The following is a 26,367-nucleotide window of genomic DNA, read 5'->3' as shown; positions in this document are numbered from 1 at the left end:
AAAACATTTATACTGGGAAAAATACATAAAAATCACACAATCAACCAAATAAACTATGAAACATAAATCATGGTCTCTGTTCATAACTACAAAATTTATGATTAAAGAAATTAATATAAAAAAGAAAACCTTAGCAATACTAAGTCCAAATAATCTGCTTTCTTTCTTGATATTTCAGTAGTACAACATCTATCATTATCCTAATGAATGTGCAAAATATGCAAACATTGTGTATTTCAATTACTACTAATAAATATTTTTTAAAATGGTACCAATTATGATTTGTCATAAGGCTTTCACTCTCCTGGGTTATTTCCTTCTGTCTGACATTCCAAAGAGGGTAAGAGAAAGTACCAGAGGGCTCAAAATCACATACAGTGTGATTCCATTTACATGACGTACAAAAATGCAACATTAATCTGCACTGTTAGAAGTCAAAATCTGGTTTAGAAGGATGGCAAAAAATGGAAGGGGGAATAGAAGAGGCTTCTAGGGTTCTCATAATGTTCTTTTTCTTGATCTGGTTGTTGATTACTGTGTGTGTTTAATTAACCAAATTGTCATAATAAATACATATTTGGTATGTATGCTATACTTTAATTTTAAAGTTTTTATTTTTTAACGTTTATTTATTTATTTTGAGAGAGAGAGAGCATGCATGGGCAGGGGAGAGACAGAGAGAGAGGGGAAGAGAGAATCCCAAACAGGCTCCATGTTTAGCCTGGAGCTGGATGCAGGGCTTGACCCCATGACCAAGAGATCACGACCTGAGCTGATATCAAGAGTTGGATGCTCAACCGATTGAGCCACCCAGGTGCCCCTAATTTTAAAAAAAAAACTTAACAAATTAGATTCTAGAGTCACCTGGGTAGCTTAGTCGGTTAAGTCCCCGACTCTTGATTTCAGCTCAGTTCATGATCTCACAGTTTGTGAGTTTGAGCCCCATGTCAGGCTCTGCACTGACAGTGTGGAGCCTGCTTAGGATTCTCTCTCTCTCCCTCTCTCTCTGCCCTTCCCACACACACACACACTCTCTCCCTCTCTCAAAGTAAATAAACTTAAAAAAATTATATTCTTATGCCCCAGCAATATCAGAAAATATAATTTTAAAAAGATATTATTCGCTTCTATTAGATAGGCTAATTTAAAAAAATGACCATATCATGACCTCATACCATACATGAGGATGTGAAGCACCTGAAAGTTATTCATTGCATCTGGGAAAACAAAATAGTATAGTTAGGCAATTTCTTATAAAGTCATATGCATATTATGACCCAACAATCCCACCCCTGAGTGTATATGCTAAGGAAATAAAAACTTATGTTTAGATGAAAACCTGTACACAAATGCTTATATCATTATTCATAATCACCCCACACTGGAAGCAACCTCAAGGGGTGAGTGCACAAACACACTATGGTATATACATGCAATGGAATACTCTTCAGTAATAAAAAGGAACAAACACACAACACAGATAAACTTCAAATGCATTATGCTAGGTGAAAAAAAGCCAGTCTCAAAAGGTTACTTAGTACAACTGACATTTTGGAGAAGGCAAAATTATAGGGATGGAGAATAGATTGATTAGGAGTCAGGAACACAGGGACAGTTTGACTACAAAGGGCAGCATGAAGGAAGTTTTTTGGGTAATGGATATGGTTCTGTGTCATGACTGTGGCGATAGTTACACAAATCTATGCATATGTTAAAAAGTCATATAACTATGCACTAAAGAAAATTCAAATTTACTGTATATAAATTAAAAAATTAAAATGAAAAAAATCTTACTAATTTCAACAAAGATATCAAGTGCCTTGAAATAAATATAACAAAAAAGAAGCCAGCCCATTAGAGAAAAAAATAAATAAATCTTTATTGAAAGACAGAGAATATCTAAATTAATGGAAAGTTATACTAGGGGCACCTGGGTGGCTCAGTTAAGTGTCTGACTTCCACTCAGGTCATGATCTCAAGGTTTATGAGTTTGAGCCCCGCATTAGGCTCTGTGCTGACCCCTCAGAGCCTGGAGCCTGCTTCAGATTCTGTGTCTCCTTCCCTCTCTCTGCCCCTCCCCCGCTTACACTCTGTCTCTTTCTCTCAAAAGTAAATAAACATTAAACAAATTTTAAAAAAAGACATACTACATGATTCAGAAGACTCAGTATGATAAAAATGGTAGATGTCACCAAACTGATCTGAAGAATTGATACCTTTCTAATAAAAATACCAGTAGTTTGGGGTTTCTTTAATTGTTTGACAAAATGATTCTAAAATTTATACGGCAGAGAAATGGGCCAAAAATAGCCAACTCACTTTTGAATAAGATGAACGTGGTAAACAGATCCATTCTACCTGAAAATAAAACATATTATAAAGCTATGGTAACTAAGACTGAATATTGGTGCCTTGCTAAATAAATAGTCCAATGGAATAATATAGTAAGTCCCAAACAAACCTCACATATATAAATGAATTATCAGAAAATGGGATTGGGGGCACCTGAGTGGCTCAGTTGGTTGAGTATCTGATTCTTGATTTTGTCTCAGGTCATGATCTCATGGTTCATGGGTTCAATCCCTGCATTGGGCTCTGCACTGACAGCATAGGGCCTGCTTGGGATTATCTCTCTCCCTCTCTCTCTCTGCCACTCCCCCATTCATGCCTACCTCTCTCTCTCTCTCTCTCTTCCTCTTCCTCTCTCTCAAAATAAATAAATGAACATTTAAAAAAAGAGAGAAGGAAAATGGGATTGTGTATCAGAGGAGAAAGGGTAGATATTCAATAAATAGGGAAAGGGCAATAAGTTTGGATCATTAATACTCATGACAGCCAAAAGACCTAGAATAGACAAAACTACTCTGTAAAAGAAGTGAAGTTAGAAGACTTACACTATTAGGCTGCAAGTCTTATGTAAAGCTACAATAAAGTATTACAGGGGCACCTGAGTGGCTCAATCGGCTGAGTGTCTGACTTATGCTCAGGTCATGATCTCATGGTTCGTGGGTTTGAGCCCCGCATCGGGCTCTGTGCTGACAACTCAGAGCCTGGAGCCTGCTTCAGATTCTGTGTCTTCCTCTCTCTCTGCCCCTCCCCCACTCACGCTCTGTCTCCCTCTGTCTCAAAAATAAATAAACATTAAATATATATATATGTGTGTGTGTGTGTGTGTATATATATATGTATATATATATATATATACATATATATATACATATATATTATATTGGTATTGAGATAGACAAATAGATCAATGGAACAAAACAGAGTCCAGAAATAGATGCACACACAAATATGGTCAATTGATTTTTGACAAAGCTGAAAATGCAATTTGGTAGAGAAAGAACAGTCTTTTACACAAAGGATACAGAACAATTGGATATCCATATGCAAAAAAAGAAATAAACTTCAATGCATATTTTTGCATCATATACAAAAATTAACTCAAAATGGATCACAGACCTAAATATAAAACCTAAAACTATAAATCTTTTATAAAAAAAATTGCAGGATAAAATTTTTGTGACTTTGGGGCTCCTGGGTGGCTCAGTTGGTTGGGCATCCAACTTCAGACCACATCATGATCTCGCAGTTCATGGGTTCAAGCCCTACATCAGGCTCTGTGCTTAGAGCACAGAGCCTGGAGCCTGCTTCAGGTTCTGTGTCTCCCTCTCTCTGACCCTCCCCCGTTCATGCTCTGTCTCTGTCTCAAAAATAAATAAAGGTTAAAAAAAATTTAAAAAAAAAGAAACTTTTGTGACTTTAACTTAGGCAACAGTTTATTAATATTTGACACCAAATGCACAATACATAGAACAAATTGATAAATTGTACTTTATCAAAATTAAAAACTTCTGTTCTTTGAAAGATCCTCTTGATGGAATGAAAAGATAAGCCACAGACTAGAAGAAAATATTTGCAAATTACATAAAGGATTTGTATCCAGATATTAACAACTCTCAAAGCTCCATAATAAGAATATAAAAAACCCAATTCAAATATGGACAAAGTATTTAAACAGACTTTACCGAATAAGATATACAGATGCACATAAAAGGATTTTCAACATTACTGTCCATTAGGGACATGGATATTAAAACTGCAATGAGATGCAATGCATCTCACATCTTATTTTTGAGATGTGTATATTTAATACGCATCTATTAAAATATCTAAAAGTTGTTAAACTGACCATGTTACATGTTGGCAAGGATGTGGAGCAACTAGAATGTTCATATACTGCTGCTATGGAGGTAAAGTGGCACATCTACTTTGGAAAATAAGTTTAACAATCGTTTTCAGTTAAACATACATCTTTCATATAATCAAGGCATTCCACTCCCAGGTATTTACCCAAAAGAAATAAAAGCATATATCCAAGCAAAAGCATATACATAAATATTCACAGCAACTTTATGTGTAATAGTGAAGAACTACTAACAACCTAAATGTGCATTAGCAGTTGAATGGATGAATAAATTGTGGTAAATACTATACGACTGAATACCACTCGGCCATAAAATGGTATGAACTGTTGTTATACTACATGACATGTATAAATCTTAAAATGATTACACTGATGGGGTGCCTGGGTGGCTCAGTCGGTTAAGTATCCAACTTCAGCTCAGGACATGATCTCATAACTTGTGAGGTAAAACCCCACGTCCGGCTCTGTGCTGACAGCTCAGAGCCTGGAGCTTGCTTCAGATTGTGTGTCTCCCTCTCTCTCTGCCCCTTCCCTGCTCACACTCTGTCTCTCTCTCTCTCAAAAATAAATAAACATTAAAAAAAATTTTTTAGGGCCGCCTGTGTGGCTCAGTCGGTTGAGAGTCCAGCTTCAGCTCAGGTCATGATCTCACGGTTTGTGAGTTCGAGTCCTGCGTTGGGCTCTGTGCTGACAGCTCGGAGCCTATTTCAGATACTGTGTCTCCCTCTCTCTCTGCTCCTCCCCTGCTCATGCTCTGTCTCTCTCTCTCAAAAATAAACATTTAAAAAGTTAAAAATAAAATATAAATAAATAAATAAATAAATAAATAAATAAAAATAAAAAAATTTTTTAGTGATTACACTGAGTGAAACAGTCCCAACAAAAAGGAGTACATATTGTATGATTCCATATATTAAAAAGCTTAGAAAATATAAACTAATTTACAGTCACAGAAAGCAGATCAGTGCTTGCCTGGGAATAGGACAGTCTGGGACAGGGTTGGAAGGATGGGTTACAAAAGTGCATAGGGAATTTAAGGGAGTGATGAATATGTTCATTATCTTTATTTTACTTATGGTTTCTCACATTTGTATATGTTGAAATTTATTATATTTTACTCTATATTAGTTTTCTATTGCTGCATAATAAATTATCACAAATCCAGTAGCTACAACAATACAAAGTCATTATCTCACCATTTCTGTGGGTCAGGAGTCCAAGTATGGTTAACTGGGTCAGTATCTCACCAGGATGAGATCAAGGTGTCTGCCAAGGTCGTGATGTCTCTCATACGAGACTCCAAGTCTCAGGACTCTCATCTTGTGGTTGTAGAACTAATGTCTACATTTTTTTTTCTGACTGTTAACCAGGGATTCTCTCAGCTCCTAGAAGCTGCTCTCGGGTTCCAGCCATGTTGCCCTTTCACAACACGGAAGCTTACTTCATACTTACGTTATTAAAGCAAACAGGAGAACCTCTCTCCAGTGTGCTCTGACAGAATCTTACTCAAGATAACCTAATCACAGGAGTGATGGTCCCATTGTATTTACAGATCCCGCCCTTACTCAAAGGAAAGTATCCTAGTCAGCTGGGCTCTCATAATAAAATGCCATAGACTAAGCTTAAACAACAAATATTTATTTTCTCACACTTCTGGAGGCTTAGTAGTTCCAGAAAAAGATATAGACTGATTTGGTTCTTGGTGAGAGCTCTCTCCTGGCTTGCAGATGGCTGTCTTTTGCTATGTTCTCATTGGTCTTTTGTCTCTCTCTTTTCCTCTTCTTACAAGGCTACTAATCCCGTCATGAGGTCCTCATCCTTATGATCTAATCTACCCTAATTACTCCCGAAGGCCCCTTCTTCAAATATCACATGAGCGATTAGAACATCAGCATATGAATTTTGTGGGGACACATTCAATCCATAGAGGGGATTATACAGGGTATGTACACCAATAAGGGGAGGGAATCTTGGAGCTAGAATAGTTCTGCTTAACATATACCTTTTAAATGTGTATAGTTTATTTTATGTCAACAGAAACCACCAATGTAAAAGAGAGATAGAGGGAATGACTAAGGGAAAGAAAATTAGATTATCATCAGTTTTTTTTTAATTTGAGAGAAAGAGAGAGAGAGAAAGCCCATGTATGTGCAAGTTGGGGAGAGGGGCAGAGGGAGAGAGAGAGATAGAAAATCTCATGCAGGGTCCACACTCAGCAAGGAGCCCAACACAGGACTTGATCCCACATCCCAGGGATCATGAACTGAGCCAAAATCAAGAGTCAGAAGCTCAATTAAGTCAGACACTTAATCGACTGAGCCACCCAGGTGCCCTGAGCATCCCACTCTTGATCTCAGCTCAGGTCTTGATCTTTTTTTTTTTTGTAATTTTTTAAAAGTATTTATTTTTGAGAGAGAGCACAAGTGGGGGAGGGACAGAGAGAGAGAGAGGGAGACCCACAATCCAAAGCAGTCTCCAGGCTCTGAGCTGTCAGCGCAGAGCCCAAGGTGGGGCTTGAACTCACGAGCTGTGAGATCATGACCTGAGCAGAAGTTGAACACCTAACCAACTGAGCCACCCAGGCACCCCTTGATCTTAAGGTCATGAGTTTAAGCCCTGTGTTGGGCTCTACACTGGATGTAAGCCTACTTAAAAAAATTTTTTTAAATACAAAATGTATTTTACACAACCCAAATGAGTAAAGAATTATCAACATGAAGACTGATGATGAGTACTGAACATATACATAATTAATTGTAGAACTGACACTAAGAGAGGAATGAGGGAAGAGAGTGTACTGCATAATGCTTCTATATTTAAGCTAGGCAGTAAGTTATAAAAAAAATTGGGTATAATGTGTAGAACATATTAAAAAAAACACTTCAACAGTTCTCAGTTATTTTAAATCATAGTGATTTTAGTATGGTTATTTCAAGACTAATGTTTGTAACACGGAATAAGATAATAGTGCAATTATGGAAAATTTTAATTTATTTATCTACTGTGTTCATGAGAACCAGGATTCTTAAAGTAGGAGAAAGTGGTTGCAGTTTAAGTATAAACAAACAAACATAGCGCATGCCTCTTTGGTCAATTAATTTATAACAAAGGAGCCAAGAATACACAATGGAGAAAAGACAGTCTCTTCAATAAATGGTCTTGGGAAAACCAGACAGCTACTTGCAAAAAAAAAAACAAAAAAAAGACAGCCAGCGGGGAAGGCAGACTAGATCACTAGGTTACACCATACACAAATATCAACTCGAAATGGATTAAAGACTTGAACATAAGACCTGAAAGCATAAAACTGGAAGAAAACATAGGTGGTAAAGCTCCTTGATATCAGTCTTGGGTATTCAGGTCCTTTCCACTGAGCCCAGTTACCTCCTCAAACGAAGTGACACTTAGGCTTTGCATTGCTCAATGAAAACACAGTCTCAACTTCCCATCTCTGGGAGGAAATTCTTGTGGAGGGGGTGTGGAAATGGAGGAAAGGAAGCATCTGTACATCTCTCTGAAACAGTATTTTTCAGGCTTTAGGCAGTCTAAATCTAAATGTAGAGAGAAAGCGGGTGCCTGGCTGACTCAGTTGGTAGAGCATGTGACTCTTGATCTTGAGGTCATGAGTTCAAGCCCCACTCTGGGAGTAGAGATTATTAAACAAACAAACAAACAAACAAACAAATAAATAAATAAATAAAATTTAGAGGGGAAAAATCTCTGGCTCTGCAAAGACAAAAGTTCAACCAGTACATACAATTTATATTGTAAAACAAAATGCTTATGCATCAATCCGAAGGTACTGCCCTTTGGTTCCGTCACCGGATTTCAGCACTTCTCTAAGAATGATGGGAGGTTATCATTCATTCTATCTTCACATTGAAAACTCCTGGGTGAAAGGGAAGACCTGCTACAAAGGCAAATTGCTGTATCAGGAATAATCACTCCTCCCCAAATGGAAAGTTTTCCAACTTCACCATGTTAAGGTCCAGAAGCATTAAGCACTCAACATTTTAGAATAAGGCAACCCAAGGCTTTCATTAAACAAATACAATTTGGTCACGTAGGTTTGCCAAACTGCCATGTGGTTTTTGAGTTCCTAATACCTCAAATGTCCCTGAGCAAGGTTTTAAAAGAGAAATTATTTCTTTAAAATGCCAAGATTCCATGGGAACATTATCTTCTATTTCAAAAATAAAGTTTAAAGCTATTCAGAAATAAAATATCAATCAGTCAGTATTGAAACTGTAGGAGGAACTGAGGCCTTTGCCTGCCTTTAGAAGTCTGTGCCATTCCAGAAGCTAAGGGCTATGAAACCAGATTCAGAGCTCACGGAAATATGATAGAGTTTGAAGCTCTTCAGCAGAGACAACTATTGTAGGCCCCTCTAAGACATAGGCTTTAGAAAACTTTCTGTATTAAAGTATACTCTTAAGTCCCTCTGACATTCTAGCAACACAGAGCATTTCAAAGCACCTGTTAATTACCTTATTTAATCTTCACTAATTTATTCTAACTAGTAGCATTGTTCCTTGTTTAGTTAAGAAAAGAAACTTAATTTCTTTAGTCCCATCAGCTTCTATTCTTCCCTCCTCCACAAATGTGGTCCAAGCTGAGGGTGGGCTCAGGAGGTAGACGCCGAGGGATGCTTTAAGTGCTGTGATTGGCATAAGAATAAAACATTCTTGGGGCGCCTGGGTGCTTCGGCCAGTTAAGTGTCCAACTTCGGCTCAGGTCATGGTCTCTTGGTCCGTGAGTTCGAGCCCCCCATCAGGCTCTGTGCTGACAGCTCAGAGCCTGGAGCCTGCTTAGGATTCTGTGTCTCATTCTCTCTCTCTGCCCCTCCCCTCTCACACTCTGTCTCTCTCTCTCTCTCTCTCTCTCTCTCTGAAAAATAAATAAAACATTTTTTTAAAAATCTAAAATAAAAAAGAACAAAAAATTATTTTCCTCATTAGATTGCCATTAGAAAAATTCCAGGGACACCTGTGTGGCTCAGTTGGTTAAGCCTCTGGCTCTCGGTTTCGCCTCAGGTCATGATCTCTCAGTTTTGTGACTTCAAGCCCCAAGTCAATCTCTGTGCTGGCAGCACGAGGCTGCTTGGGATTCTTTGTCTCTCAGTTTCTCTCTCTGCCCGCCCCCCCACTTGTGCTGTCTCTGTCTCTCTCAAAATAAATAAATAAACTTAAAAAAATTCCCAAACCAAGGGGAGACATGGAAGTGAATGTTTACCGAGTGAACTTCTGGGAGCAACAAATGTGTAAAAGCTTTGCCTCTTTACAATGTAAACTAGAATCTGTATACAATTATCCTGGGGGTAGATTGAGAAAGAGAGAGCACACTTCTTTGTTGAATATTGTATGCATAGCCACACTTCATGGGCTTTATCACAGTGAATCCCCATATGGGCATTATTATCCTCATTTTATATATTAGGGTAAAAAACATGCCCACATCTATGAATATGGTATGTGAACATGCACATATCAAGGCTAGACCTATAGATTATAATGTTAAAGATAATTGTATCTCACTAATAAAACCCATGTTCCATAATCTGTCATCCTTAATCACTAAAGACACCCTGAGAATTACTTTTCTGTGCTGCAGCTAAATTCATATCAGCTAATCATTTTAAGCTATTGAAAAGGGTCCAGATAAACCTCACTAACTAAAAATACAATGGATAAAAAAACCCATCCATTTCAAGCTATTTCCCTTTAAATTTTGAGTGTGCATGTTTGGTTTAAAAGCAGTCTCATCAAGGGGCACCTGGGTGACTCAGTTAAGCATCCAACTCTTGATTTCTGCTCAGGTCATGAACTCACAGTTTATGAGATAGAGTCCTGAGTTGGGCCCTGCACTGACAGTGTGGAGCCTGCTTGGAATTTTCTCTCTCCCTCTCTCTCTATGCTTCTCCCCTGCTCACTCACTCTCTCTCAAAATATATAAAATAAACTTAAAAAAACAAAGAATTAAAAACAGTCTCTTCAAGACAAATTTAAAGAACTATATCCAAGCAGCCTTTGGTTCAGCACAATTATTAGTTGTTTTTTTTTTTTTTTTTTTTTTACTTTCTTCCAAGCTTTAGAAGGTTTTTATAGCTATTTTTAAGAAGTGGGAAAAAAAAAGAGTCACACAACAATTTTTCTTCCCAAACTGAAACATGTACTTATGAAACCAAGATAGTTGAACAAGAAACTTCTTCCTGGAGAAAATATCTGAGAGAGAAAATATGTCATATTTAAGCAAACTGAATAAGGGAAGTGATGATTAAGTGGAATAGAGACAAGGGTCATGTAAGGTCTCACTTCACCTCTGGATAACCTCACTTTCTCATCTTTAATGGAGTCATGCCTAGGATGTGACAGGGTTGTTATGACAAGTGATTCCTGAAGTCATTTGTATACAACCTACACCGCAACCCCAAAAGAACTTGCTCATGCTCTCACACACACGCTTTAAGAACTTGCTCACTCACACACACACATACACACACACACACACACACACACATAGTTTTATATATACTTCTCATACATACAATCCAAGGTAGTGTTTTATTACTTACTAGAGGCATTTATTATTTAAGGGCATTTCAACTTCCACACAAGATCATGTTATTTACCATTGCTTGCCAAATAGACATTTTCCCACCCCAGCACCTTTTTTTTTTTTTAATTTATTTATTTTGAGAGAGAGTACATGTGCAGGGCAGGGAGAGAGAGAATCCCAATCAGGCCCCACACAATTAGTGCAGAGTCTGACACGGGGCTGAAACTCAGGAACTGTGAGATCATGTCCTGAGCTAAAAACCAAGAGTCAGATGCTTAACCAAGCAAGCCACCCAGGTGTCCCTTCCCACTTTTTTGGCACTAGGGAACTATGACTCTAGCATGCTTATTTGTCATAGGAAATACAGTGGAAATTTTAGCCATCACTTTTAACTTAGAGCCATTGATTGATTCACTTCTCAAATAACATTAGTCAGAAGAATGGTGATCAGTAGAAAGGAGGTGGAGGAGGAAAGAGGAGGAGAGGGAGGAAAAGCAAGGGAGAAGAAAAGGGGGAGAAATTAATAAATGGGTTGTTACTGCCATCTGGTGGCAAGGATGCAAAAATACAGGAGAAAACATCCTGAGCCATCAAAATAGAATATTTGGGAAAAGCATTGCTCTAATAAAATGTCCAAACATGTTGAATTCTAAAATGACTAGCAGATGTTCTATGTTAATTATTTAACCCAGATCAGTTGGAATTTGAGCTCACTTTTTTCCTCAATATCTGGGAACGCAAAGGTATTCTGAGTTTTCAGGCCTAAAGTCTAAGAACCATAGAAAAGGTGTAATGATCATTATGTCCATTTCACCTCCCCATGAGACTCTGCCCCAAAACTTTTAATCCTGGAGAACAAAAAGGTGACAGATATACTATGTTAGGGGTGTAGCTTTCAAAGGGGACATCTCAATACCTATCTACATCTATCAGGTTCTTACGTTTCCCAGGAAGTTATCAATGGGATAAAATCAAGCAAAATTCAGTATACCAGGAGCACCTGGGTGGCTAAGTCTTAAGCATCTGACTTTGGCTCAAGTCATGATCTCACGGTTTGTGAGCTTGAGCCCCACTTCAGGTGAGCCCCGCTTTACTCTCTCTCTCTCTCTCTCCCCATGTCTCTCTGCCCCTCGCTCACTTATGCGCTCTCTCTCTCTCAAAATAATAATCATAATCATAATCATAAATAAAATAAATAAGTTAAAAAAATTCAGGACAGCATTGTTTGAATGGTAAACTTGCAGGGGGATTCCACAGTCACTGCTGTCATAGCTAAACTTTCAAAGCCTCCATCATACACCAAGCAATGTGATCTCCCACTTCACAGAGCGCTAAACTCTATACAGGAAATCAAACTTCCATTGTATAAATGCATAGCTTGTTTCTTTCTGCTTTCTTTTCTTTCCACCTATATTTCTTTCCACCCCATCCCAGGCAACTACCTGGGTCCTTGCCAAACTTCAAAACTGACCACCTTGAAAATGCTTCAAAGATTATCTACATGTGGTTCTGATCACTAAAATCATTTTGTTTTTTTACGCATCAGGCACTGTTTCAAACATTTTTACATATATTGTTATTATTTCCAAATCCAGAAAAACTTGAGGAATTATATAATAATTGTAATTTGTATAACTAATTTGTGTATACAATTGCACATTTGCATTTAATAATAACAGTATATATGGGTATGCTCAGACCATATATGTATACAGGTATATATGTATACATGTACATATGTGTGCGTATACATATATATATTCTTATATCACTTTCCTGTGTACTTGGATCCATTTCCATCAACAGGGCATGAATGATTAGAAGTAATACCGGATATTTCCTTTTAGCAGCTCCAGAGAGCCCACATTAGCAAGTGGTATGGTCTCTTGACGAAGACTATGGATTCTTAACTCAATCAACATTCTACCACATTATCAGCTGTACAGTATTGGAAAAGATGCTTGGGGCATCTGGGTGGCTCAATCAGTTAAGCATTTGACTCTTGACTGCAGCTCAGAACTTGATCGCAGTTTTGTGAGTTCAAGTCCCACGGTGGGCTCTGTGCTAGGAGTGAAGCTTACTTGAAAATAAAAATATAAATAGATAAATAAAAAGATGCTTGACACTAGACCCTCAGTTTTGTAACTCCAAAACGTTGGTAGGCCTTTTTGAAAATGAGGTGAAATATCCATGAAAAGAGCTTAACTAGCATTATGTCCATTACATGTTTATCAGTAAAGGTTAGTTTTTATTATTTATGTTCGTTCTACGCACTGGAGAGTCGAGTCAGATTGTTGCTTCACTATTTTCAGCGATAGTCATGCTTTAATGAAAGGAAAGAAAAGAGCACTTCCTTATCCTTAGAATATAATACTGGATGACTCTGAATGGCAAGTCCAAAATAACAGGACAAGGCTCTTTATATGGGCTATACATCATGTGAGATCTAGATAGAGCATCTTTGGATACTGGAAAATGCAGAGAGCACCATCTCTTAGGTTTTCCAAGTTGGCAAGGACCACATGGAAAGTTCTACATGTGAAAATGGCAGTTTTGTCAGTTTTGTCCTGGAGGCCCACCAAAGACTGTCACGCTCCCTGTCTGTCTCCTGTAAGTCATAGTAATTAATTCAACTCCTCTCAACACTGGCTTTTTCTGACTTTTTCCCTGACATACAAACACAAAAAGGAATTGCAGCACAAAAACTATCAAACCACATAAATCCCAGAAATTATACCCAGATTAAAGTTTATACTTTCTGTTTTCTAGTTTTTGTCAGGGAAGTAGAATAACAATCACTGAGAACATTCTTATATTTCTGGAAAAATAATTTTAATGTTTTTTTTTGAAAACAGCAATTATCCCTCATCTTAGGAAATGACAAAAGTATTCCCAAATTACTGTTTAAAGGATTATATTTTATAAAAGTTGAATATAGTGTGTGTGGGAGGGGGTATATTTAAAGGTGATATCATTTTGGGGTACCTGGGTGACTCAGTCAGTTAAGCATTCAACTCTTGATTTCAGCTCAGGTCGTGATGTCATGGTTCACGAGTTCAAGACCCGCATCAGAACGCTCCCTTTCTCTCTGCCCCTACCTGACTCATGCTCTCTCTCTCTCTCTCTCTCAAAATAAATAAATAAACTTTAAAAATAAATAAGGGGCATTAAAAAATAAAGTAATATCATTTATTAACCTACTATTGCACTGCCATGGGCACTAATGCCTTGAGAAGCCCATCCTTGCCATTACCATGGCAATTGTTACACACCTCAGGCACTACCCATTGAGATTAGGAAAAAAACAAAAATCTTTTAACCTTTAATCCAGAAATCTTACTTTTAGAAACAAATACCAAAGATACACTATCAAAAACAAAAACAAAAAAAATGCATTTGCCAGGATTATTCATTGCAACATCGTTTGTAATATCAAAATACTAGAAACAAGTCAAATGTCCAACAAAATGGGACTAGTTGTTTAAATAATATATCTTCACATAATGGAGTACTCTGCTGAGTGAAAAAAAGAGTGAGAAATATCTCCATGCATTTCTATGGATTATGCAAGTAATATGATTGAACAAGAACAATTGAATTAAAGAAAAACCTAGAGTACATTATTTAAAAACAGGATATATACATGTGTGTGCATGTGTATTTAAATATATATATTCATTTATATGTATATATATATTCATATATATATATATGCTTAAATTTTTTTTTTAGTATAGTTGACATACAATTTTATATTAGTTTCAGGTGTACAACATAGTGATTCAACTCTCTATACATTATGCTATACTCACCACAGGTGGAACTACTGTCTTACACATACATACTTATATTAAAACACCAGTAGAAAAATTAATCACAAAAATCTTTAAATACTTACCACTAGGCTATACAATATGGAATATAGGGTGGAAAAAAACAGGAATAGAAGCTAGTCTTCTTTAAATATAGCTTATTCTGGAGTGCCTGGCTGGCTCATCAGTAGAGCATATGACTCTTGATCTCAGGGTTATGAGTTCAAGCCCCACATTGGACCTACAGCTTACTTTAAAAAAGATAAATAGGAGCGCCTGGGTGGCTCAGTCCGTTAAGCGGCCAACTTTGGCTCAGGTCATGATCTCGCGGTCCGTGAGTTCGAGCCCCGCATCGGGCTCTGTGCGGGACAGCTTGGAGCCTGGAGCCTGTTTCAGATTCTGTGTCTCCCTCTCTCTGACCCTCCCCTGTTCATGCTCAGTCTCTCCCTGTCTCAAAAATAAATAAAACGTTAAAAAAAATTTAAAAAAAAAAAAGATAAATAAAGAGCTCTCCTCTACCATCCAAGATGCCAAAGGAAACAAGGCTGGGGGAAGAAGACAGCCTTGGTCCCTGCTGTCTGAAGAAGCAGGAGGCCAAGAAAGTGATCAATCCCCTATTTGAGAAAACGCCTAAGAATTTTGGCATTGGTCAGGACATCTAGCCTAAAAGAGACCTCACCCACTTTGTCCAATGAGTCCACTGCATCCAGCTACAGTGACAAAGGACTCTTCTCTATAAATGTCTAAAAGTGCCTCCCACGATTAACCAGTTCCCCCAGGCCTTGGAATGCAAAACAGGTACTCAGCTGCTTAAGCTAGTCCACAAATACAGACCAGAGATAAAGCAAGAGAAGAAGCAGAGAGTGCTGACCTGGGCTGTGAAGAAAGCTGCCATCTGTCCTTTGAGCTGGGGCTAATACTGTCACCACCTTGATGGAAAACAAGAAGGCTCAGCTGGTAGTGATTGCACATGATGTGGATCCCATTAAGCTGTGTGTCTTTGTGCCTGCCCTGTGTGGTAAGATGGGGGATCCCTACTGCATCATCAAGAGGAAGACCAGGTTGGGGCCTCGCATCCACAGGAAGACCTGCACCACTGTCGTCTTCACACAGGTTAACCCGGAAGACAAAGGAGCTCAGGCTAAGCTGGTAGAAGCTATCAGGACCAATTACAATGACAGATCTGATATTATCTGCCATCACTGGGGAGGCAACATGCTGGGTCCAGAGTTTGTGGTTTGCATTGCCAAGTTGGAAAAGGCAAAGGCTGAAGAACTACCCACAAAACTGGGCTAATTGTGTGCTGTTGAGTTTTCTGTACATAAAAGTTAATTTAAAAGTTCTCTTTAAAAAAAAGTAAATTAAATTAATACAGTATAGCTTATTCTATTAACTTGAGTTGAGAACCATGTGAATTCTTTAATTTAAATATTTTAGGGCCACCTGGGTGGCTCAGTCAGTTAAGCTGACTTTGGCTCAGGTCACGATCTCATGGGTTCATGAACTTGAGTTCTGCATGGGTTAAACTTGAGCTCTGCTTTGGGTGTGAAGCTGGTGCTTTACCAGTGGGAGGTCCTGCTCCCTCCACCATGGCTGCCCCAGCTGAGGAGAAGAAAGTGGAAGCAAAGAAAAAAATAGTCAGAGAAGTCTATGATAACACGTACTTTGGTCTTTTTGAATTAACCTCTCTGTAACTTGTTAAATAAAAAGCTGAATTCTTTAAAAAAAAAAAAAAGGATTTAAAGGATTCTCTAAATCTGTCCTCTGAAAAAAATGAAAAATGATGACCAGCACAATAGTAGGTGTACCCTTAGTGCCCAGATTGTGGTCTCTAAACATTATTTTCCACTAGATGGAACCTGAGCTCCTTGGGGAAATGGCTTGTTCCAGATCTGGAGCAAGAAATTTACAAAATAATCTTGAACTATCTTGTGGGATCAGAAAGCAAGAAACACTGCCAAGATCATTTCCAAAGGACTTATAAGGCAACTTGAAAAATGTTCCACAGCTTCAACATTGGACAATTAGAACATCAATAAGAATGATAAATGCAATCTTGTAAAGTAAGTATAATTCATGGCTTAAAAATGATACTCAATGAAGCAAACAAGCAAACTCATTGGCCATCTTTGGAGAATGATAGGGAATAAAATTATTTTTAAAATGAGTTAACAAAGGGAAGGAATCAAACTTTATCTTGCTCTTTCTATATAATTATCCTTCAGAGTAACTAAGTGGTTAATGAGGCTAAGTTTCTCTAGATAGAAATATTCTAGTTAATTTAAAAAGAGGAATGGTGGAATAGTGATATTCTAAGATCACTCTTTTGCAAACTCTAATGAGTTAATGGATTTAGACCATGATTAATAACGACTTCTAAAATACCCTAAAGAGAATCAACTGGCAATAGATGCCCTTTGAGGTAAGTGCACAAAATTTACCAAGTATTCTCGCCTGAGAAATTAAACCCAAATCTCATCAAGAGTCTAAATCTAACTACCAAATTACTGAAACTACAGAAATATACAAAATGATACCACAGATTTACAATCAGCAAAATATAGTTTCCTCAAAAAATAAATTACAAGAAGGGAAGAAAAGTAATGGACCCCTGCAGATTAAAAAAAAAAAAAATTGAGAGAGATATTAGCCAATTACAGTGTATGAGTCTTACTTAGAACCTTGTTCAAACCAAAACAATTTTGAGAGGCACCTGGCTAGCTCAGTCTGTAGACCATGTGACTCTTGATCTCTGGGTCATAAGTTCAAGCCCCATGTTGAGTATAGAGCTTACTTTAAAAAAAATTTTTTTTGAAATAAATTGACACAATGGGGAAAATGTGAATACTGATGTTATTAAGGGATACTTGTTAATATTTCAGGTGTGATAATGGTATTGGGGTTATGTCAAGAAGAGTGCCTATCTTTCAATAATACTGAAATATTTGTAAATAAAACTGTATCTAGATATTGCTATAATATTTCTGGTGCATTGGAGGAGAGCAAGTAGGGATATAAAGGGAAAAGGTTTGAGCATGAATTGGTAATTGCAACTGGTAGTGGGTATATGGGAAATAGCTATACAGCTCTTTCTTGTTTTGTACATACTTGAAATTTTCTATAAAAAAAAAAAAATTAAATCTGAACTCTTACCATTAGCCACCAAGGACTTGTATAAGCTGATCCATGCCCATTTTTCCAGTGTCATCTCACTACTCACTCCTAACTCATTTTGTGCCAGCGTCTCTGACCTTATTTCTTTTCTGTAAATACATCACACTCTTTGTCCAGAGAGAATGAAGCAGAGGAAATATTTGAACAGATGATGGCAGTAAATGTCCCCAAAATTATGAAAGATTTTAACATAGACATAAGTAACTAAAGGAAGCAATAATTTTCCATTTGTCCTTTTTCTACTAATTTCTATTATTCTAGGCCTGTGGCAGGCCCTCTATTCCATGGAGATTATGCACCCCAAGGCCAACTTAAATCAACAGTTGACCACAGTGTTGAGTTTCAAACAAGAAAATCTCCTCAGTCCTACCCTGACTAATATGTGCACCCTCTGAGTGACCCCAGACACCAGCATTAACAAGCACCAGGGTTGAGGTTCATAGCCAGTATAGGTGATGCCTTTAAAGCTAGGATATACCAGGATGATAGATGAATAATAGCTCTTTCTCATTTAACTCGTCATGGAAACGAGAATGGAATATAATGCTAACAAAATTTTAGAGGTCTTCTAAAGGCACTGTGTTCTCCAGTGCTTTTTATTGCCAGGCAACTGAGCTGAGGTAGACTGATGGGGGAGGCTGGCTTCAGCGGGGCTATCTGAGATACTCAAGGGTGAAGAGGCAAGAGTGCTTCAATCAAGTAGAAAAGGACAAACAAGTGGGAATGGGGAGAACAACTGCAAATTTGGGATATTATTTGTCCCCAAGGATTCCTTTAGAATGACACAAACCAAATTCTACTTCTGTGTTCAGGGCCAGTTGTAGAAATCTGGCCATAAGATAAACAGGGTAAGACAAAGGGCACATTGCAACAGGAAGGTGGATGAACACGGTTAGTTATATAATTCTGCAGCTGCTCCATACACCTTGGCAGGAGCTGATAGTTCCAAAACCCAAGAATAGCTCCACATGTGATCTGTGGCTGGGAAGGAGAATGTACCAGGCATTCTGGGGAGAGCACTCTTAGAAAAGTGATGAGTTAGGAAATCATTTCCCCTGCTAGAATGAGGTCAGAGAACCTTAGAGTGAAGAGATGCGAGGATGCAGAGACCAACAATGGCCACCATTGTGCTGCGTTAAAAAGGCAAGGGTTGGGCGCCTACATGGCTCAGTCAGAAGAGCATGTGACTCTTGATCTTGGGGTCATGAATTCAAGCTCCACATTGGGTGTAGAGATTACTAAAAAAATAAATAAATAAACTTTTAAAAATTCTAAAAAGGCAGGGGGCTGTTAACCCCATACACCATTCATCTCATTTATCCAAAAAACTACATTCTTGTTTGCCAATCCCTCTACTTGTCACAGGGGTCACAATGCTGAACAAAATAGGCATGGTTTCTGTGCATAGACAGGGTTGTCTGTATCATTAAGTCGGTTGTCCAGAGATGTTCACTGAAAGGCCGGGAAAAAGATTTTCCTAGCTTCTTTCACCAACAATTTTGCTCCTCAAACCCCCGTGAACCATATATCAAAGTTGACCGAATCCATAAAAGATTGGTGTACAAGAACTAATGACAGAGACAATGTTCTCCAGAGGCCAGAACTTGAGTTTACCCTTAAGAATTTGTGGTATTATGGGGACGAAAAAAGTTAAATCCTCAAAAACTTAGTTCTCTAAACAGACAAAATAGCTCAATAAAACCGCCCTTATCCACTTTAATTGAGAGATGGACAAGTCAAGGTTCGCATCATCTGTTTCTATTTTGTCTAGGGTAGAAGATCATTTATATTATGAGAAAATGGCAATATCAAAGCATGAATTCCATTAAGTCTGCTTTATTCCATACATATAAATTAAGGCATATAAAGTAAGTTGGCTCATAGAAACTGAGAAGCTTTATCTGTGCAAAACTGGCATCAAAATTAAAGGAACTTTTAAAAATAGCCCCACTTAACAAAAAGGCACAATTCCAGGTACTATGAAATGATCAGATTATGAATGCTATACCAGAACATATCCTTTTTAAAACTCATCTTTTTTAAAATTAATGAATAATCAAGTTACTAAAACAGAAGAGAGACTTTTAAAATATAAAACTATGAAAATATACAATTATGTGTTATCTAAACACATATATTTTTATTGTATAACTTTTATTTTTTGAATAGGTAATAAATGTCCTTTGTTAAAAGAAAGTGAATAGTAGAAAAGTGAGTGTCGTCCCCACTCTCTGTCACCTAGGTCCCATTCTCAGAGGTAACCACTGCAACCAGTTGCTTGAGTGTCTTTGGGAAACATGCAATGCATGGGTGAGTCGGGTTGATATAGGCATATGTATTCTTACTGCTGCTCTAACGACTGGCCCCCCCTAGACACAAGCACATGCATGTTCCCACATGTGTATAGCCATGTTTCACAAATGCAACACACTCTTGTATCAATTGCTTTATTTACTCCATTTATGTGTGAAATTTTCCGTGTGCACTCATATAAAATTAGCCGTCCTTTCAGACACTGAATAATATTCCATTATATGGAAATGAAATACTTTATTTAAACAGTCCTCTGTTGATGCACATCTTGGTTGTATCTAAATTTTTGCACCATCTTTGTATCTACTAGAAATGGAAATGCTGTCTGAAATGATATTCACGGTTTGCACTTATACTAAGTTGCCAACTTGCCCTCCAAAAGATGAACCAATCTCACTCTTACCAGTAAAATATACAAGTTCCCTGTGCCATCACCAGCACACTGTAATATCAAAGTTCTTTATATTTCACATTCCAGAAAGTGAAAAGTGCCTTGTCATTGTAACCTTAATTTTACTTCTCTTCCTTTGAGATTACCTAGCATTTTTAAAAGAATACAAATAAGCGTTTCGAATCATAAAATTTTGTTACTGTTTCATTGAAACTGTCCATCAGAGAGTTACTAAATTGTAGTCTGGGCCTTTGACTGAGAGATGATTTAGTGGAAACCTCCTTGCTTAGCAGGTAAAGCAAACAAGATATAGCCAGGTGAAATGGGCTAGCCTAGGACATGGGGTCTTGTCCAATTTATGGCCTGGTGGTCTTCTGTACTGTTACACTCATGTATCATTTTATTCTTTATTTTTATTTTTTTTATATTCTTTAAATGTTTTTAATGTTTATTTATCTTTGAGAGACAGAGACAGAGCATGAACGGGGAAGGGTCAGAGAGAGAGGGAGACACAGAATCCGAAGCAGGCTCCAAGCTCTGAGCTATCAGCACAGAGCCTGATGCAGGGCTTCAACTCACAGACTGCGAGATCATGACCTTAGCCAAAGTCGGACGCTTAAACGACTGAGCCACCCAGGCGCCCCATCTTTATTTTTATTTTTATTTGAGAGAGAGAGCTTGAGTGGAGGAGAGGTAAAGCAGGGAAGATAGAGAAAAAGAGAGAGAGAGAGAGAGAGAGAGAGAGAGAGAGAGAGAGAGAGAGAGAGAATCTTAAGCAGCCTTCATGCTCATCACAGCCTGACATGGGGCTCAGCCCCAAGACCCTGAGATCATGACCTGAGCCAAAATCAAGAGTTGGACGCTCAACTGATTGAGCCACCCAGGTGCCCCTGCTTTCTCTTTTAAAAGTGAACTTTAAATACTATTTTCCCATTTCACAACTCATCATAGCTCTATAGCCCTACCAGGATTTACTGTGTTCTAGATTGTGTTACAATTGTTGAATACACAACACTAAAATCCAAAGATTGGGGTACCTGGGTGGCTCAGTGGGTTAAGCACCAACTCTTGATTTTGGCTTAGGTCACATTCTCATGGTTTATGAGATTAAGACCCTTGTTGGGCTCTGAACTGACAGTGCAGAGATTTCTTGGGATTCTCTCTTTCTGTCTGCCTCTCCCCTGCTGTTTCTCCCATGCTTTCTCTCATGTGTACTCTCTCTCTCTCTCTCAAAAATAAATAAATAAACTTTAAAAAAATTCTCTCTCTCTGCCCCTCACCCACTTGCTCATGCTCTCTCTCTCACTCTCTCTAAAATAAAAAAAGCAAAATGTTCAGCAGTAAAATGTTAGTTATATGTATGAAAAAAAAACAATAAAAAATAAATAAAACCCAAAGATTAATCATTTCTAATATCCCATTTCACCCCATGATAGAAAATCAGATATGTCTCTATATGAAGTCAAAGTTAGGAAGTCAAGGTAAGAAAATAATTTAAAATACTCAAACTGCTGGGGCACCTGGGTGGCTCAGTCAGTTAAACATCCAACTCTTGGTTTTGGCTCAGGTCATGATCCCAGAGTCATGGGTTCGAGCCCTGAGTTGGTCTCTATGTTGAGCCATGGAGCCTGCTTGAGATTTTCTCTTTTCTTCTCTCTTTGCCACTAGTTCTTTAAATGAATAAAGAAAGAAACAAATAAACATTTTAAAAATAATTAAAAAAATAAAATGTTCAAACTCACATCACCTCTCTCAGGAAGATGAATAAACTGGAGGACAGGCAGTAAAGCAATGTCACTAGTTCAGCTGTACCACGATTCTTTTTTTAGTGTCCCATTATGGGCTATGTTTATCAGACAGAAGATTTTAAAGCCAAGTAAAAGATTTTACAATTTACAAAGGGCTTTTTCTTACATGACCTACTTTAGTCTCACAACATCTCTGTGAGGTACTAGATGTCATCATCCCGTTTTATAGTTGAGAAAACTATATACTCCAAAATGCCCATGAAATGACAACAACAAAAAATAATTTTACAGAAATTGGGCAGTCAAAAAAGCAATATGAGCTCAAATATATTTTGCTCCTGAAAAAGATATTATACAGAACAAATCATCACTTCACACTGCATTTAATTTTCTCCCAACTTATAGTTTTTGGATTGTCACCCTCTCTTCCTACATACCTTTCCATTTTTTTTCGTCTCCATGAATTCAAGCCAGACCTTCCTTATGACTAATCTGTTTGCTAAACACTGCAAAATTTTCTAAATCTTATCTTCAGTACTCATGCCATTTCCTCTGAATATGCTATAACCATGTTTATTATCTTCCTCAAAGTGGTTAATATGGACAAACTTCTTAACTAATTTTCTTCTTCAATATTTATGAACTGACAATGCTAATTTTCATACTCCATCTGCCCCACCTTGTCCCCAGATGAAGTTCCTCTGCTTTCACCAGCCATCACCCATCACCATGAGCCAGATGCTGCAACAAACTCTCCTTCCATCATTACAGCCGTGTTTCATCTTAAATAGATGATCATAGAAGTCATCTTTTTAGGACACTTCTGATCTTTGAATGTTTCTGGTGTTTTGACTCATTTATGAACTTTAAAGTGGGATGGGGGTGTGGAGATAATGATGAAGATGAAGATTCCTATATAAAAATAATAAGAATACCCAGACAGATTTAAAGATCCTTTGCATCCAGACTGGAGTCCAAACATGGTCAGGCCAGCCAAGTAGTCCTGAGTTTCCCAGAATACATCTAGGAGCAGGATCCCTTCAGTAACTATGACAGCAAAGGTGTTAACAGAGACCTCAGTTCCTGAAAGCTCAAATGCCCTAACACTTCAGTGTTGCTTTATGCCTTTGTCCACTCTCAGCTTTTGCCTTCTTTCTGTGCCTGTACCTGCCTCAGACAAACCTTCACCATTACTGCCTCTAACTGGCTGAGCTTTTAGTTGACAAAAGGTGGTATGAGATCAAGACTGTGCAAATTAAGAACCTGAGGACAGCTACAAAAGTGAGCCTGATGGGTCCATGCCCCTTATGCACAAGGACATGAATGGGGATCCTGGGTGATTCTGTTGGTTAAGTGTCCAACTTCAGCTCAGGTCATGATCTCGTGGTTTGTGAGTTCAAGCCCTGCATCAAGCTCTGTGCTGACAGCTCGGATTCTGCTTTGGATTCTGTGTCTCCTCTCTATGCCCCTCCCCTGCTTGCTCTCTCTCACCCTCAAAAATAAACAAAAGCATTTAAAAAATGTATATACACAAGAACATGGCAAAACATTGTACTTTCAGTTTGATCAATTGTTTGCGTTTTATTGTCATTGAGATTGGGGAAGAGGGTAGAAGTTGGTGTTTAAAGACATCAGCTAATCATTCCTTTGCATAAACAGGGAACAGAAAACAAAACTCTCTTTCATGTTGGGAGTTAAGTGTTCTCTGGGCATAGAGTGAAGAAAAGTCCTCTTTTTGCCCTAAAGCTTTGTTAGCTGCCTGTATATGGTTCCTGGAAAAGATGTCAACTCCAAGGTCTTTAAAAAGCACAACAGGTTTCTTGCACATCATAACTGCTTCACAGCCACTGCTTCAGCATGTTCTCCCTGGTGCTTCCCAGTAAATGCTCCCAGGCACATTGGCCTTGCAGAAGTTATTATTTAAAAAAAAAAAAAAAAAAAAAAAAAAAAAAAAAATCCAAGGAACCTGGACTAAGATCCCAAATGAATTCCTCAATAAAAACTGATTTACATGAAAAATGCTCAACATCACTCATCATCCAGGAACTACAAATCAAAACCACAATGAGATACTCCCTCACACCTGTCAGAATGGCTAACGTTACCAACTCAGGCAACAACAGATATTGGCAAGGATGTGGAGAAAGAGGATCTCTTTTGCACTGTTGGTGGGAATGCAAGCTGGTGCAGCCACTCTGGAAAACAGTATGGAAGTTCCTCAAAAAACTAAAAATAGAACTACCCTACGACCCAGCAATTGTCCTACTATGCATTTATCCAAGGGATACAGGTGTGCTGTTTCAAAGGGGCACATGCACCCCAATGTTTATAGCAGCACTATGAACAGTAGCCAAAGTATGGAAAGAGCCCAAATGTCCATCGATGGATGAATGGGTAAAGAAGATGTGGTATATATATATATATATACAATGGAGTATTGCTCAGCAATCAAAAAGAATGAAATCTTTCCATTTGCAAAGACATGGATGGAACTGGAGGGTATTATGCTAAGTGCAATTAGTCAGTCAGAGAAAGACAAATATCATATGACTTCACTCATATTAGGACTTTAAGACACAGAACAGATGAACATAAGGGAAGGGAAGCAAAAATAATATAAAAACAGGGAGGGGGACAAAACATAAGAGACTCATAAATATGGAGAACAAACAGAGGGTTACTGGAGGGGTTGTGGGAGGGGGGATGGACTAAATGGGTAAGGGGTATTAAGGAATCTATTCCTGAAATCATTGTTGCACTATATGATAACTAACTTGGATGTAAATTAAAGAAATAAATTAAATTTTAAAAAATAATAAAATAAAAATTAAAAATAAAATAAAAATAAAAACTGATTTAAACATCCAAACAATGTCCTTACATTTATTATCATAGTTTCTATAAATAACCACTATTTATTAAAAACATACCATTTACTAGTGCTTTATGTATAGTAGCTCTAATGTTGGCAATGTTCCAATTCATAGATGAGTAAACTGAGGTTTAGAAGGACTGAGCAATGTATGTAAAACCACAGTTAGCAAGTGGCAGAGTTCTGGTTGAAGCAGATCTCAGTCTAAAACTAATCTTCTTAGTGCTCTGTCATCTAATGAGAAGATAAGAAAAAAATCAGCAGTTTTAAATTTATTAAGAGTGATAATAAAGGGACAGTATGATAGTTTTTTGTGTGTCTGGCATCCATGAAATATAGCCAGACCAACAGTAAACCATCCTACACACCTAGAAAACTCACTGGAGAATTAACACAACAATCTGCACAACCTGAACCACAGAATTCAGCAGGTACGTGGCCCGGAGAGGTGAACTTGGAGAGAGAGAACCTGGCAGCTGGCAGGGAGCGGCCTTTGCAAACGGAGATGGGGCGGGGGAGAATACGGGAAAAGCAACCCTCCCAAAAAGCAGCTGGAGAGAAAGTGGAAAATTGGAAACAGCCACAGGGGCTAAACCAAAAAGGGAGAAAGGAGAAAGGAGAGGGTTTAAATTCCATTAAGACAGTAAACAAGGGGAGCGCAAAGGTTGCAATTCCACAGCTCAATACCTGGCGGTGCTCTGGTGGGAAGGGTGAATCCCCAGGAACAGAGTGGGGTCCGGGAGGTTCTCAGGTCACATGGGGAAAAGTGGTTCCACTGCTGGAAGGATATTTGGTAGAGACTGTTGAGGCCACCTGGTCCCAGCAGACCCCAGAAGGCGGCCACATTCGCTGGTGCTGGAACAAGGTCATTAAAGGTGAAGCCTGGTGCCAGATATGTGTTGTGATTTTCCATAATCCCTGAAAAGCTGCTGCTACACTATCTCGTGAATTTTTCTGGGGCGGGCTGGCACCTGGCTGCAGTCTTGGGACACCGGCAGCAGCAGGGTCCAGCAAGTGTTCCTGGGTGCTGCCGACATTCAGCCATTGCTCGGTGAGACCCTCCCACAGAGGGGCGGAACGGGTCAAAGCTACAGTCCTTCGGAAGTAAGGGGTCAGGGAAAACAGCTGCATCTGAGACAAAACTTGGGAGAGAGGTACTGCCTGGGGCCTGGTCATGTAGAGTGAAAAAAGCAGGGATGAAAAAAGTGGATGAAAACTGAAGATAGAGGACGGATACCCGATTGCTGATCCAGGAGAACAGACTGGGTAGCTGAGTGGCGCCATTTTGACCA

General features: G+C 38.3%; 1 pseudogene; it reads left to right on the top strand.

Moving 5' to 3' along the window:
* Positions 1 to 15,104: 15,104 nt before the first annotated feature.
* Positions 15,105 to 15,873, top strand: LOC132660356 (large ribosomal subunit protein eL8 pseudogene; annotated as a pseudogene).
* The last annotated feature ends 10,494 nt before the right edge of the window (positions 15,874 to 26,367 follow it).

The sequence above is a fragment of the Panthera onca genome, chromosome B4 (assembly GCF_046562875.1).
Source record: "Panthera onca isolate mPanOnc1 chromosome B4, mPanOnc1 haplotype 2, whole genome shotgun sequence".
Taxonomy (NCBI): domain Eukaryota; kingdom Metazoa; phylum Chordata; class Mammalia; order Carnivora; family Felidae; genus Panthera; species Panthera onca.
The sequence above is the reverse complement of the archived record's forward strand: the minus strand, read 5'-3'. Positions and strand labels throughout refer to the sequence as shown.